Source organism: Ornithorhynchus anatinus, chromosome 1 (genome assembly GCF_004115215.2).
Source record: "Ornithorhynchus anatinus isolate Pmale09 chromosome 1, mOrnAna1.pri.v4, whole genome shotgun sequence".
In the NCBI taxonomy this organism is placed as follows: domain Eukaryota; kingdom Metazoa; phylum Chordata; class Mammalia; order Monotremata; family Ornithorhynchidae; genus Ornithorhynchus; species Ornithorhynchus anatinus.
Genome location: NC_041728.1, coordinates 138,455,078 through 138,470,250, shown reverse-complemented (window position 1 = coordinate 138,470,250; position 15,173 = coordinate 138,455,078). Strand labels below are relative to the sequence as shown.

General features: G+C 44.5%; 1 protein-coding gene across 1 annotated transcript in view; it reads left to right on the top strand.

The window, feature by feature from the left end:
* The window catches only part of NCEH1 (neutral cholesterol ester hydrolase 1), a 61,412-nt gene that overhangs the window by 9,254 nt on the left and 36,985 nt on the right, over positions 1 to 15,173 (top strand). The gene's annotated exons all lie outside the window — the stretch shown is intronic.

Here is a 15,173-nt window from a genome sequence, read left to right as displayed (position 1 = left end):
CATCAGGTTGTCCCACGTGAGGCTCACAGTTAATCCCCATTTTACTGATGAGGTAACTGAGGCACAGAGAAGTTGTGACTTGCCCACAGTCACACAGCTGAAAAGTGGCAGAGCAGGGAGTCGAACCCATGACCTCTGACTCCGAAGCCCAAGCTCTTTCCACTGAGCCACGCTGCTTCCCCTAAATACTATTGAATGAATGAATGAATGAATGTGGATGAGATTACTTTTTTCCCCTCCAGATTTCTATTCTACTTGAAAATTTTTTTCTTTTTGCTCTGCTCTGCTTAATAATACATGTTGAGTACAGGGTACTGTTCACCTGTAAATAATCGTTTGAGAATTGCTGGGTTGCCCCAGTTTCAAAGCCATATCTCTTAGGGAAATATGAAATCCATAAATAACTCCCTAATAAACTGTAATTAAGTGAGCCTGTGTCCACCCTTGTTGCCAGATGGATAATGGGAAGTGCCCTCTTTTATAGGGTGGGTAAGTAAACAAATGAGATAGGTGAAGTGAAGCAATTGACTTTCCAAGTGACACAGAAATATCCTAAATCTCTACCCAATACCGACCTCACTTTGCTAGCTGTAATGCGGTTTTTATTGATTCGATTCCCCACCCTTGAAATTTTAAGTAAATCTCACCTAGACTTCCCCCTTTCAGGGACACATCAGCAGAGTTTCCAGTGCTCTACCAGTCTAGGCTATGGGACGGATAGTCAAGCAGAGGTCTACCTCTTCCATTTCTAGCTTGGCCAGTGGCTAGCAGGTGGGAGGCAATCTTCTGTAAGTCAAAATTCACCCTTGCTGGACAGCAGCAACATGGGAGAGAGTCAAGGGCGGATACTCGAATTTACTGCACAGATTTACCAAGAAAACTCTATGGATCCATTACCAGAACAATTGCAGATGGAGAGCGGGGCGTTCTGGGAGAAGTGTGTCCGTGGTGTCGCTATGGGTCGGAAATGACTCGACATAAGACAAGACAAACCTAGCCTTCAAAATAATTATAGAGAAAACATCTGAAAGATTTAGAGCTGCATAGAGCCCAGGCCTGACTCTGAAAGAATTTTAAAACTCAGACAGTACTGTACTTCTGAAGGTTGCTAATGCTTAGAAGCATAACATGTAGCATGGGTAAAATAGATGTGTGAAATTCTGAGAGAATTTTGCAAGTGGTAAAAATTTCTCATCTAATAGACTTTTGATTGTCTAATGGGCTAATCTATAACGTGGCTGCAACAGAGATTGTAATAATAATTATGGCATTTATTAAGCGCATACTATGTGTCAGGAACTGTACTAAGGACTGAAGTGAATACAAGCAAATTGGGTTGGACACAGTCCCTTTCCCACGTGGGGCTCACAGTCTATATCTTCATTTTATAGATGAGGTTACCGATGCCCAGAGAAGTGAAGTGACTTGCCCAGGATTACACAAGTGGTGGAGCTGGAATTAGAACCCATGACTTTCTGACTCCCCGGCCCATGCTCTATCCACTATGCTTCTTCTTCTTCAATATTATTGAGGAACATTCATGTAATGTTATAAGGTATGCCTCTCTTGGCTGCCACAGTTTTTTGGGTTTTTTTTTAAGAAAATGTCACGGGTCACTTTAAATCTCATTCATGTCGTAAAAAGACACCCACAGTTAATACTTCTAGAAGATAATGTGGGAAACATTTCTTCTAGTCCCCTGGAAAAGAGAAATAAACCAAGTTCTGTTTACATTTCTCATTGTCTGTTTAAGGCTTTGTCTTTGTTTTTCTAAATAATGATAAAACTTCTTATGGAGAAAATAGTTGAAATCAGATAAGATATCTGTTGGCTGCGTTATGAACTCAGTGATTTACTCGCTTGAGATTGTTGGATGGATTTTCTAAATATCAAATTATTGAACAATTTCATGCAAAAGCAAATTTGGGTCTCTGAGTTTTATCCCCATTTATCTGACCCAAAACCTTATTTAGAGCACAACTATATACACTATTTTATTTCATCAGTGATGTTTGTATCATGCTTGCTCAACTCAATTGCGAGTTGGTCCTATGTGTAATTAGTAACAGGAGGTGTCCAGAAAAATGTGGCATTTGACTTGGGCACTGCCAACCTTTTCAGGGAGAGAAGTTCTGGGACTTTCCAACAGGAACTTTAAACTGGGTTTGAGACTAGTATTTTCTGTGACTGTGTTGGCTGATGGCAAATCAATCAATAAATGACATTTATGGAGCACTGTGTACAAAGCACTGTAATAAGCACTTGGTAAAGCATTCATTCGTATTTTTGAGAGCTTACTGTGCAGGGCTCTGTACTAAGTGCTTGGAAAGTACAATTCAGCAACAAATAGAAACAATCCCTAAAATACAGTAGAGTTGGAAGAGACAGTGCCTGTCCATAAGGAGTTTATAGTATACAGGAGAGCTTTTTAGAAATAAATTACCTCCCTGTCCCCCCACCCCCCACTGACCCAGTCTTCCACATAGATAGCTGGAATCAAATATACCTGCCCTAAAACCCATTTTTATTTACTTTAAAAAAGTAAATGGAGTCGGGAGGTCATTGACATTTTGCCTTCAATAAAGGATCTAACTTTGAAATAAAATTTTAAGTTCTTCTGAAATATTGAAATGGTCAATCACTCTATGGCATTTATTGCATGCTCACTGTGTGCTAAACAGTGTATTCAATGTCTTCTATAAGAATGTAATCATTACAAGTAAGTTGCCGTTTCAGGGAAGAGCAATTTTATGTTACTCGCAGGAAGATGGTTGAACTTCCATCTACTTCTAACTGGTTTTTCTTCCTGGCACTAGCCTGGCTTCGGGTATCCTGTATCCACCACAACCGTATTTGGCTCTGCCTGAATCCTAGTGAATGAGTAAAGACAAGTTTCCTCATTTATGTCTTATCCTTTCATGTTGAGGACACTCCTGAAACAATCCATGGTAGTTACTGAACGCTTACTATGTGAAAGTTTTCCACGTGACTGAAAAGACACGTGCAAATTGTGTACCCACAAAGATCGTCCTTTTGTCCTCGTGCACCTGCTGTTTGCAGTGATTGAAACTGTTTTAAGGCCTTTTAGTAAAGCCTCACGAGTTTCCCCCAAACCTCTCCTTTCCAATTGCCATCTGGGATTTTTCTGGGTTACCGGTATTATTATTACTGTATCATTGTATTAAGTGCTTTTTAGATGCTAAGTACTGGGGTAGTTGCAAGATAATCCAATCAGATAGATCTGTCCCAAGGGGCTCACAGTCTAAAAAAGGAGAAAATGACGATATCACCTTTTGATTTTACAGATGAGAAAACTGAGGCCCAGAGAGGTTGTAACTTTAGCAAAGTCACACAGAAGGCCTGTGGCAGAGCTGGGATTAGAAATCTGGTCTCTCCACTCCAGCTCCGTACTCATTTTTTTCCAAGTCACATTTCCTTTCAACTTGTCAAGAACAGCAAACTACAACCTCCTAGAATTGCAGTGTGGCTTTAGCCCACATGATCTCTGGTCCGTGACAGAGGGGAAGTACCAAGAAGAACACCACAGTGTCTGTGCTATTTTTGTAGACCTTTGTAGAAAATTGTGACACTCAGAAGACCTCAGCCCTGGCGGCGATGAGCAAATTTGCCAACCCTATGAAGTCTCCCATTATTCTGAAGTTACTTTGCAGTGGTGTGGCTAACTGGGTCAGAGTTCAAGTGCTTGGCCAGTTTCCTGTTGCAGTAGTTTAAGGAGAGTCCATTTATTTATTCAGTCGTATTTATTGAGTTCTTACTGCATGCACAGCAGTTCCACTTGCTCTTTGGAGCATTCTGGAGCACCTAAACCTGACCTGAGGGCCAGTATTGTTTTTTTCTTATTGAAAGTCCTTGGTACAGTCATTAGGGGTTCTTCTGTGCAGATAACTATGACACAAATGCAGGGAGTATCTCTAGGGACATGGCTTCATGGTCAGATGATCGGATTGACAAAGACAAGATAAAATCAGTAATCAGTCAGTGGTATTTATTGAGTGCTTACTGTACTCTGAGCACTGTACTAAGCACTTGGGAGGGTACAGTACAAGAGAATTAGCAAATATGTTCCCTGCCCATAACAAGCTTACAGTCTAGAGGGAACACACCAGGCCCAACCCCCAAAATGGGTAAGCTTCAAAATCCGTCAACTTTGAGCATCAATAGCTTCTGGTGGTCCCAGCTAAAATATGGGAGGGGGTTATGGTAGCTGAGGTATTTGTTAAGCAATCAATGGTATTACTTTGTCCCCTTACTGTGTACAAAGCACTGTACTAAATCTTTGGGAGAGTACCGTACAAGAGAGTTGTAGACACATTCCCTGCCCACAGTGAGCTTACAGTGTAGTGGGGGAAAGCATTTAGTATGTTATGTGTTTACCATAATGTTGGTATTTGTTAAGCGCTTACTTTGTGCTGAGCACTGTTCTAAGCGCTGGGGGAGATACAGGGTAATCAGGTTGTCCCACGTGAGGCTCACAGTTAATCCCCATTTTACAGATGAGGGAACTGAGGCACAGAGAAGTTAAGTGACTTGCCCACAGTCACACAGCTGACAAGTGGCAGAGCCAGGAGTCGAACTCATGACCTCTGACTCCGAAGCCCAGGCTCTTTTCCACTGAGCCACGCTGCTTCCCATGTACCTAGCACTGTATTAAGCACTGAGGTAGATACCGTATATGCAGATCGGGCACATGTGGGGCTCACAATCTAAGTAGGAAGGAGAACTGGTATTTAATTCCAAGTGTAAAGATGAGGAAACAAAGAAAAGTGAGTTGATTTGCCCAAGGTCACCCAGCAGACAAGTGGCAGAGGTGGCTTTAGAATCCAGATTCCCTGACTCCCAGGCCTGTGCTGTTTCTACTAGACCGTGCTACTGCGAATGTTCCTGATAAATCCTGTGCTAAGGGAAACTAACATTATCTTCTGCCCAGATAGATGCACACTGTCAGGAGAACAGTTCCACTTCCACGTCTAAAAGCATCCTATCCAAAACACATATTTTGTGGAAGAGCTAGGAGCAAGTACACATTTGCCGTACATGTTCATGTTTGATCTATAAAACATTTTTATTTTGCAGTGAAGAACTCCCTGTCCACTGTCATTTTCCAACACTCAAATTCAGTTGCTCTTTTCCCACCTCTTCCAAGTCTTACTGAAGGCACATATCCTCCAGCAGGCCTTCCCTGACTAAGCCCTCCTTTCCTCTTCTCCCACTCCCTTCTGAGTCACCCTGACTTGCTCCTTTTATTCAATCCCCCCTCCCAGCCCCACAGCAACTTATATCCATATCTGCAATTTATGTATTTATATTGATGTCTGTCTCCTCCCTCTTTTAGACTGTAATCTCCTATGGGCAGGGAATGTGTCAGATTATTGTTATATTGTACTATCCCAAGCACCTAGTGCAGTGTGCTGCACACAGTAAGTGCTCAATAAATATGATTGGCTGGCTGAATTCATTCATTTATTCATTCAGTTGTATTTATTGAGCATTTACTATGTGCAGAGCACTGTACTAAGTGCTTGGAATGTACAATTGGGCAACAGATAGAGATGATCCCTGCCCAGTGACAGGCTCACAGTCTAAACGAGGGAGACAGACAGCAAAGCAAAACAGAACAAAACAAGACATCAAGATAAATAGAGTCAAGGAGATATACAAAATAAAATAAAAACAAAATAGGGTAATAAATAATATATTCAAATGAGCACAGTGCTGGGGGGAGGGGGAGGGAGGGGGAGCAGAGGAAAAGTGGGGGGCTCCGTCTGGGAAAGCCTCCTGGAGGAAGTGAGCTCTCAGTAGGGCTTTGAAGAGGGGAAGAGAATTAGTTTGGTGGAGGTGAGGAGGAAGGGCATTCAGGTTAGTGGTAGGACGTGGGCCAGAGGTCTACGGTGGGATAGGTGTGAATGGGGTCGGTGAGGAAGTGAGCGGCAGAGGAGCAGAGTGTACGGGGTGGGCAGGAGAAAGAGAGAAGAGAGGTGAGGTAGGAGGGGACAAGGTGATGGGGAGTTTTGAAGCCAAGAGTGAGGAGTTTTTTTTTTTTTTTCATGCGAAGGTTAATAGGCAACCACTGGAGGTTTTTGAGGAGGGGAGTGACATGCCCAGAGCTTTTTTATAGGAAGATAATCGGGGCAGCGGAATGAAGAATAGATTGGAGTGGGGAGAGACGGGGGAAGGGAGATCAGAGAGGAAGCTGACACAATAATCCAGTTGGATATAATTATAGCAGAGCATGATCATCATAGGTGGGGCTCAGTAAGGTATTTTGGCCAGCCAGTAGGGACGTGGATTTCAGGAAGCTGTAGATTTCAGTTACAAAGGCCTCCAGACTGACATCAAGCTTCCCTGTTGCAGTGGTACCCAATCTGTCCGACGGTGTCCGGTGTCCAGGTGAATCTGAGCATCTCTTATCTTAAACCAGTGGAGATGGTCCTGAGTCCTAAGGGGAGTCTTCATGCAGGATCCCCAAGATATGAATGAGCCCTCTGCTTCTTTGACCTGTTCCTTATGGCTTTCTGGACTCTGTCTGGATCCCGTGCTGCCTCTGGAATGTTCCCCAGGTGCCAGTAGAGGCTTTTATGACTGTTTGAGGTTGGGTTTCCAGGTCCTTAGCCGCCCACAGTGAAAACACCTCAAAGGTCATTTCTTTGTCTTCGTCTTAAAGGGCAACTAGCCTCTTCCCTAAACATGACACGCATGTGCACGCACACACACACACAAAGAAACACCCCAAACCCCATCCATCCTTAGTCTAGGCAGTTTACACTCACTTCTTAGAGTTTTAAGAGTTTAAGCCAAGGTCAGAGGGCTCTGATGTGCCAGAGACAATGGAAACCTGGATCCTCCCTAGGCCAAAATTCAGCTCCACCTGCCCTCCTCATACGATAAATAGGTCTCTCCTTGATACAAGGGGGAGACTTTTCATCCAGAACATTAACTGTGGCAGAGGTAAGAACTAGGGGAAAGAGAGGATGAGACACTGAGCTGATTGTATTATATCAGTACAGGAAGCAGCATGGCGTAGTGGATAGAGCCCGGGACAGGGAGTCAGAAGGACCCGGGTTCTGTTACCGGCCCCCCCACTTGTCTGTTGTGACTTTGGCCAAGTCACTTCGCTTCTGTCTGTCTCAGTTAACTCATCTGCAAAATGGGGATTAAGACTGTGAGCCCAATGTGGGACAGGGACCTTGTGTCTACCCTAGCGCTCAGTACAGTGACTGGCATATAGTAAATGCTTAACAAATGTACCACAATTATTATTATTATTACCCCAGCACTTTGCACAATACTTGGCATATAGTAAGTGCTTAACAAATACCATTCTTTTCATCATTACAACTGTTGTTATTACCTGCCTGAGGGAATGGATTCTAGTTCTGGTGATGCAGTACCACTCACTCTCCCTCTTCCCTTTCAGTCATATTTCCGCTGGGGTACAGAGGGCAGTGAGCATGTAGGAGGAGAGGGTGGCAGAGCACTTGGGATAAGTCCACAACAGGTATTTGTTGAGAAGCATTCATTCATTCATTTAACAGTATTTATTGAGTGCTTATTAGGTGCAGAGCACTGTACTAAGTGCTTGGAATGTACAATTTGGCAACAGATAGAGACAATCCCTGCCCATCGACAGGCTTACAGTCTGATTGGGGGAGACAGACGGACAAAAACAAGACAACTTAATCGCAATTAATAGAATCAAGGGGATGTACACCTCACTAACAAAATGAATAGGGTAATTAAATAGGGTAATAAAAATATATACAAATGAGCACAGTGCTGAGGGGAGGGGAAGGGAAAGGGGGAAAAGCAGAGGGAAAGGGGGGAAAGGGGACTTAGCTGAGGTGAGGTGAAGGGGGAGCAGAGAAGAAGCAGAGGGAGCAGAGGGAAAAGGGGAAGCTCAGTCTGGAAGGCCTCTTGGAGGAGGTGAGCTCTCAGTAGGGCTTTGAAGAGGGGAAGAGAATTAGTTTGGCGGAGGTGAGAAGGGAGGGCATTCCAGGACAGCAGGAGGATGTGGGTCAGGGGTCGACGGCGGGACAGGTGAGAACGGGGGACGGTGAGGAGGTGGGTGGCAGAGGAGTGGAGCATGTGGGGTGGGCAGTAGAAAGAGAGAAGGGAGGAGAGGTAGGAGGGGGCAAGGGGATGGAGAGCCAAGGTGATGGGAGCAGCATGGAGTACTGGATAGAGCAGGGGTCTGGGAGTCACAAGGTCATGGGTTCTAATCCCAGCTCCCCCCACTCGTCTGCTGTGTGTGGCTCAGTGGAAAGAGCCCGGGCTTTGGAGTCAGAGGTCATGGGTTTGAATCCCGGTTCTGCCACTTGTCAGCTGTGTGACTGTGGGCAAGTCACTTAACTTCTCTGTGCCTCAGTTACCTCATCTGTGAGCCCCACGTGGGACAACCTGATTCCCCTGTGCTTACCCCAGCGCTTAGAACAGTGCTGTGCATGCTGTGCACATAGTAAGTGCTTAACAAATACCAACATTATTATTCTCTGTGCCTCAGTTACCTCATCTGTAAAATGGGGATTAAGACTGTGAGCCCCATGTGGGACAACCGGATTATTTTGCTTCTCCCCCTGTGCTTAGAACAGTGCTTGACACATAGTAAGCGCTTAACAAATGCCATCATTATTATTATTATCCAGCGCTTAGAATAGTGCTTAGCACATAATAAGCACTTAATAAATATTATTATGATGATGATGATTTTTGGTGTGTTTGTTTGAGAAGCAGCAAGGCCTAGTGAAAACAGCCTGGGTCTGGGAGTCAGAGGACCCGAGTCCTGATCCCAGCCCCATCACTTGCCGTCATTTTGGTCAGGAAATGTGTCTGTTTTATTGCTGTGTTGTACTCTCCCAAGCACTTAGTAGAGTGCTTTGCACACAGTACAATGCTCAACAAATCTGATTGATTCTCTGTGAGCATGGGTGACTCACTTATGGGTCTGTTTCCTCATCAGTAAATCAGCATTCATAACCCTGGGAGTCAGAAGATAATGGGTTCTAATACTGGCTCCACCACTTGTCTGCTGTGTGACTTTGGGCAAGTCACTTCACTTCTCTGTGCCTCAGTTACCTCATCTGCAAAATGGGGATTAAGACTGTGAGCCCCACATGGGACAGGGACTGTGTCCAACCCTATTTGCGTGTATCTACCCCAGCACTTAGTACAGTGTGTGGCACATAATAAGTACTTAACAAATAACATAATGATGATGATGATAATAATAATAGTCTTTCCCCTCTTTCTCTCCCCCACCTCCACCCCATTTACACTGAGAACCCCACCTGGAACAGGGACTTGTGTCCAAGCTGATTACCTTGTACCTATCCAAGTGCTAAAAATAATGCCTGACACATAGTAAACACTTAACAAATGCTATTACTATTATTGTTTTTCTTATGTATGGTATTTATTAAGTGCTTACTATGTGTCAAGTACTGTTCTAAATACTGGGATAGATACAAATCAATCAGGTCAGACACAGATCCTGTTCTACCTGAGGTTCGCAATCTAATAGGAAGGAGAACCAGCATTGAATCCCCATTTTGCAGATGAGGACATTGGGGCACAGAGAAGTTAATAATAATGATAATTATGGTATTTGTTAAACACTTACTATGTGCTAAGCAGTGTTCTAAGCACTGGGGTAGTTACAAGGTAATCAGGTTGTGCCATGTGGGGATCACAGTCTTAATTCCCATTTTACAGATGAGATAACTGAGGCCCAGAGAAGTTAAGTGACCTGCCCAAGGTCACACAGCAGGAACCTGACAGAATCGGGATTAGAACCCGGGTCCTCTGTTTCCCAGGACTGTGCTTTTTCCACTAGGCCAAGCTTCTTCGAGATTATTATTATTACTATCACTATGCGCAGGACCCTATTGATGATATTCTGGGAATTTAGGAGGGCATTTGCCACCCTTTCCCAATTTTCCAAGCTGCTGTGGTTAGTCATAAGTATGAACCATTAAAGAAAGCATTACTAAGCTTTATCACTACTTTTCACCATCCTGAGGTCATGGGATCCACCTTATGCAAACAGTAGTCCATTCACCTTTGACATTTTTTTATGGTCTTCATTAAGCACTTACTGTGTGCCAAGGTTGTACTAAACACTGGGGTAGATTTAAGTCCAGGTTGGACACAGTCCATGTCCCACACGGGGCTCACAGTCTTAACCTCCATTTTACAGATGAAGTAACTGAGGCACAGAAAAGTAAAATAACTTGCCCAAGGTCCCACAAGCAGACAAGTGGGGGAGCTGGGATTGGAACTCAGATCCTCTGACTCCTAGGACCATGCTGTATCCCCTGGGCTGTACTGATTCTCATAAAGATTTCATAGGCAGGTGAACCTGGGTTTCAACCAGTCCAAAATGCATGCATCCAGGAGGTTCTTCATGCAGTTTTTTTTAATAAGGAATAGCTACATACAAGCCAATTCCTCTCCCTTCTCACCCCCTTTCCAGTCTCTCCTGTTCTGAACATTTTTTCCTGCTTTGCTGGTCCCTCTTCCCATTCTTATTTTCTTTTCCATCTCAAAACAAGTAAAGTGCCTGGCATCTCTCTTAGCCGCACACATGCCCAACTGCCACCTCCAGCCACATGTAGGAAAAGGGTTTGCAGGTACCCCAAACGTAGGAGTGGAGCAGAGAGAAATTAGCTGGGACCCTCCTGGTCACCTGAGTCTCCCCACTCTACAAAATCTTCCAGTGGTTGCCCATTCATCTCCGCATCAGATCAATCAATGATATTTATTGAGTGCTTACCATGTGCAGAGTAGTACTGTACTAAACACTTGGGAAAGTATAGTAAGACAGAGTTGGTAGACGTATGCCCTACCTATGATGAGCCTACAGTCTAGAGACAGAAACAAACTCAGTAGAAACTTCTTATCGTGGGCTTTAATAATAATAATAATAATGATGATGATGATGATGGTATTTAAGTGCTTACTATGTGGCAGGCACTGTACTGGATACAAGCAAATCGAGTTGGACACAGTCCCTGTCCCATATGGGGCTCACAGTCTCAATCCCCATTTTCCAGATGAGACCCAGAAAAGTTGTCACACAGCAGACAAGTGAAAGAGCTGGGTTTAGAACCCATGACTTTCTGTCTCCCAGGCCCATGCCCTACCTACTATGCCATGCTGCTTCCCCTAGAGCCCTCAATCATCTCTCCTCCTCCTATCTTACTTTACGTATCTCCTACTACAACCCAACCCACACTCTCTGCTCCTATAACACCAGCCTACTCACTCTGCTGCCCCTACTGCCTTAAATGACGAGAAGCCAAATCGTTTAGTCCCCAGCTCTTCTCAGAAGCCAGCTCTGAGAAGCAGCATGGTTTAGTCGATAAAGCACCGGCCTGGGAGTAAAAAGGATCTGGGTTCTAATCCCAACCCCTCCACTTGTCTCCTGGGTGACCTCGGGCAAGTCACTTAACTTCTCTGTGCCTCAGTTTCCTCATCTGGAAAATAGGGATTAAGACTGTGAGCCCCATGTGGGATAGGGACCGTGTCCAACCTGATTAACCTGTATCTCCCCCAATGCTTAAAACACTGCTTGGTACATAGTAAATGCATAACAAGTACCAAAATTATTATTATTATTTCCTGGCCTCCCCCCCTGGACTCCCTGATGTCTGCAGTCTCCTCGGGGGCCTTGCTTGAGCCGCTTTGGCTGGTCTGTTCACAGGCTGCTGGCTCTGGGTTTGTTGACTAGGTGGGTCCGATTGGCATCGCCACCCTCCTCCACAGCGACAGGGCTGGTTGCCCTCCTGGAGTCGTAGGCACCGGCTCTGCCACTTGTCAGCTGTGTGATTTTGGGCAAGTCACTTAACTTCTCTGTGACTCATCTGTAAAATGGGGATTAAGACTGTGAGCGCCACATGGGACAACCTGATTACCTTGCATCAACCCCAGCGCTTAGAACAGTGCTTGGCACATAGTAAGCGCTTAACAAATACCATCATTATTGTTATTATTACCAGAGGCTGCCCGGATCCTCGCTGGAGTATCAGGGAGGGAGGGATTCACGGGACGGTGGGCCGAAGGTCACAGCAGCCTGAAGTGGCAACCGATGGGGAAGTGAATGCGTGAGTGTGCAGTGATTGAATTGCAAACCACAAAAATTCTGGAGAGACAGAGGGGAGGGAGCTGAGTTCAGTGAGCAGGGGATGGTCAGAAAAGCCTGCGGAAATAACCTGCCCTTTCCCCTCCATCCAAACTGCTAACATGCCTATCCAAGCACTTATCACATCCTGCCCTGACTGATGCATAAGCCTCCTTGCTGACCTCCTTGCCTTCTGTCTCTCCCCACTCCAGGCCTCGCTTCACTCTGCTACCCAGATTATTAATTTAAAAAAACGTTCAGTCTACATCTCCTAAATCCTCAAAATCCTCCAATGGTTGCTCATCCCTCTCAAATCAATCACTGGTGTGTATTGAGAGCTTACCATGTGTAGAGAATGTACTAAACACTTGGTAGAGTACAATACAACAGAGTTGGTATATATGTTATATATGTTGGTATTTTTTAAGCGCTTACTATGTGCAGAGCACTGTTCCAAGCGCTGGGGTAAACACAGGGGAATCAGGTTGTCCCACGTGGGGCTCACAGTCTTAATCCCCATTTTACAGATGAGGGAACTGAGGCACAGAGAAGTTAAGTGACTTGCCCACAGTCACACAGCTGACAAGTGGCAGAGCTGGGATTCGAACTCATGAGCCCTGACTCCAAAGCCCGTGCTCTTTCCACTGCGCCACACTGCTTCTCTAGATATGTTCCCTACCTACCATGAACTTAGAGTCTAGAGACAGAAATAAACTCAACATGAACTCCTTACTGTGGGCTTTAAAGTGCTCAATCATCTCTCCACCTACCTCCTTACCATATTGATCTCCTTCTACAACACAACCCACATACTTCACTTCTGTAACATCAACCTATTCTCTCTCCCTCAATCTCTTCTCTCTCACCACTGACCCCTTGTCCATGTCCTTCCTCTGGCCTGGACGTCCTTCAATCTTCAAAGCTGAGAGACCGCTAATCTTCCAACCTTCAGAGCCCTCCTAAAATCATATCTCCCTATCTTTCCTGATTAAGCCCCTCATTTTTGCTATTCAGCCCCTGTGCTGGGTCGCCTATGCACCTGGATCCAGCGCTTATTACAGTGCCTGGCACGTAGTAAGTGCTTAATACATACCATCATCATTATTATCTCTACCCCTTAAGCGTTTGATATTCATCTCAGCCTCACAACACTTACGTAAAGTCTTATACCCTGCCATTGCCATTTTTCCTACCTATAATTTATTTCAGTGTTTGTCTCCCTCTCTAGACTCAACTCCTTGTGGGTAGTAATTGTGTTTACCAACTCTATTATACTGTGCCCCATGGGAGGGGTAGGAGGATACATAGAGTTATTATTATTTTTTTTACTTAACCAGTAGGGCTTGTCCATTACATCAAGGCTAGTTCTGGAACAGAACATAAGTTGCATGCAAGCCTATAGAAAAATGCCACCGATATAGCCACCGTTCCCAAGAACCTAGCCTGGCTAGGTCATGGGGTATGCCTTAATTGAAAGCCCCATTAACCTTCTTAGTCAGCTCCAGGTAAATAGTGTTGAGCAAAAGAGTTCTGAACTAGAATAGTTTCCCATAGAATCACCGTCAAGTGCAGTCAAAGCGATATAAATATTTGTTTAAGGTGATAATAAAAACAAAGATAGTAAACACTGTTAACTTTACATGATCATGATAACAGTGTCAATATGTCCTAACAATAATAGATTGTGAATTTAAAGGAATAATATGTGTACACACCTTACATAGTCCTCACAAAGTTTTGCATCGTCAATTTGAAGCTCATCTGCATTCTGGCACTACCAGATTTAAATGATTATGTTTGCTTCCTTCATAAGCGATGCTTAACTACATGTCCTTGTTGCTTCTCAGCCTTACATTATTTGAGATGTCCTTTGAGGTAATGATATATGGTATCTATTTGAAGGATAATGTCAATACAGCGTGTGTGTAATGCACATGGCTGTATGGTGGACCCATCATCACTGGTTTTTATTGAGCACTTACTGTGTACAGAGTATTGTACTATGCACTTGGGAGACTGAGGTACAACAGACACATTCCCTGCCCACAATGAGCTTACAGGCTAGATGGGGACACAGACATTAATTGAAATATATAATTCATGTCCCACTAACAGAATGCACATGTAGGACAAAAGCAGAGCGCAAAGGCCTTGTTAGGAATACTGACATTAAAATCCATTAGTACAGTTACCAAAAAGAGCACCATACTAAGTGTTTGGGAGACTACATTAGAGCTAGTGGATCTGATCCCTGAAATATTTTTCTTTAAAGTTCAGTCCACGTCTCCCTACTCCTCGAGAACTTCCAGTGGTTGCCCTTCCACCTCTGCATCAAACAGAAACTCCTCACCATTGGCTTTAAAACATTTAGTCAGCTCACCCCTTCTTTCTTTACCTGGCTAATTTTATAATTTTACCCAGCCCACAGACTTCTCTTCCTGGGGCTCAATCTTGTCTGTCTCACCACTGACCCCTTTCCCACAATCTTCCCTTTGGCTTAAAACATCCTCCCTCTCTATATACCTCATATCACCCCTCTTCCCACCTTCAAAGCCGTATTAAAATCACATCTCCAAGGGGCCTTCCCTTATTGAGTCCTCTTTTTCCTCCACCCCCACTCCTTTCTGCATCACCCGATGCACTTGTATTTGTATTTGGTATTTGTTAAGCGCTTACTATGTGCCGAGCACTGTTCTAAGCGCTGGGGTAGACACAGGGGAATTAGGTTGTCCCACGTGGGGCTCACAGTCTTAATCCCCATTTTACAGATGAGGGAACTGAGGCACAGAGAAGTTAAGTGACTTGCCCACAGTCACACAGCCGACAAGTGGCAGAGCTGGGATTCGAACTCATGAGCCCTGACTCCAAAGCCCATGCTCTTTCCACTGAGCCACGCTGCTTCTCTTTACCCTCCAAGCATTTGATATTGCCTCCCCCGCCCCGCAGGACAATTGTGCTTATCTGTAATTTATTTATTTTTAGCAATGTATGTCTCTCCCCTCTAGACTGTAAGCTCCCTGTGGGCAGGGAATATGTCTAC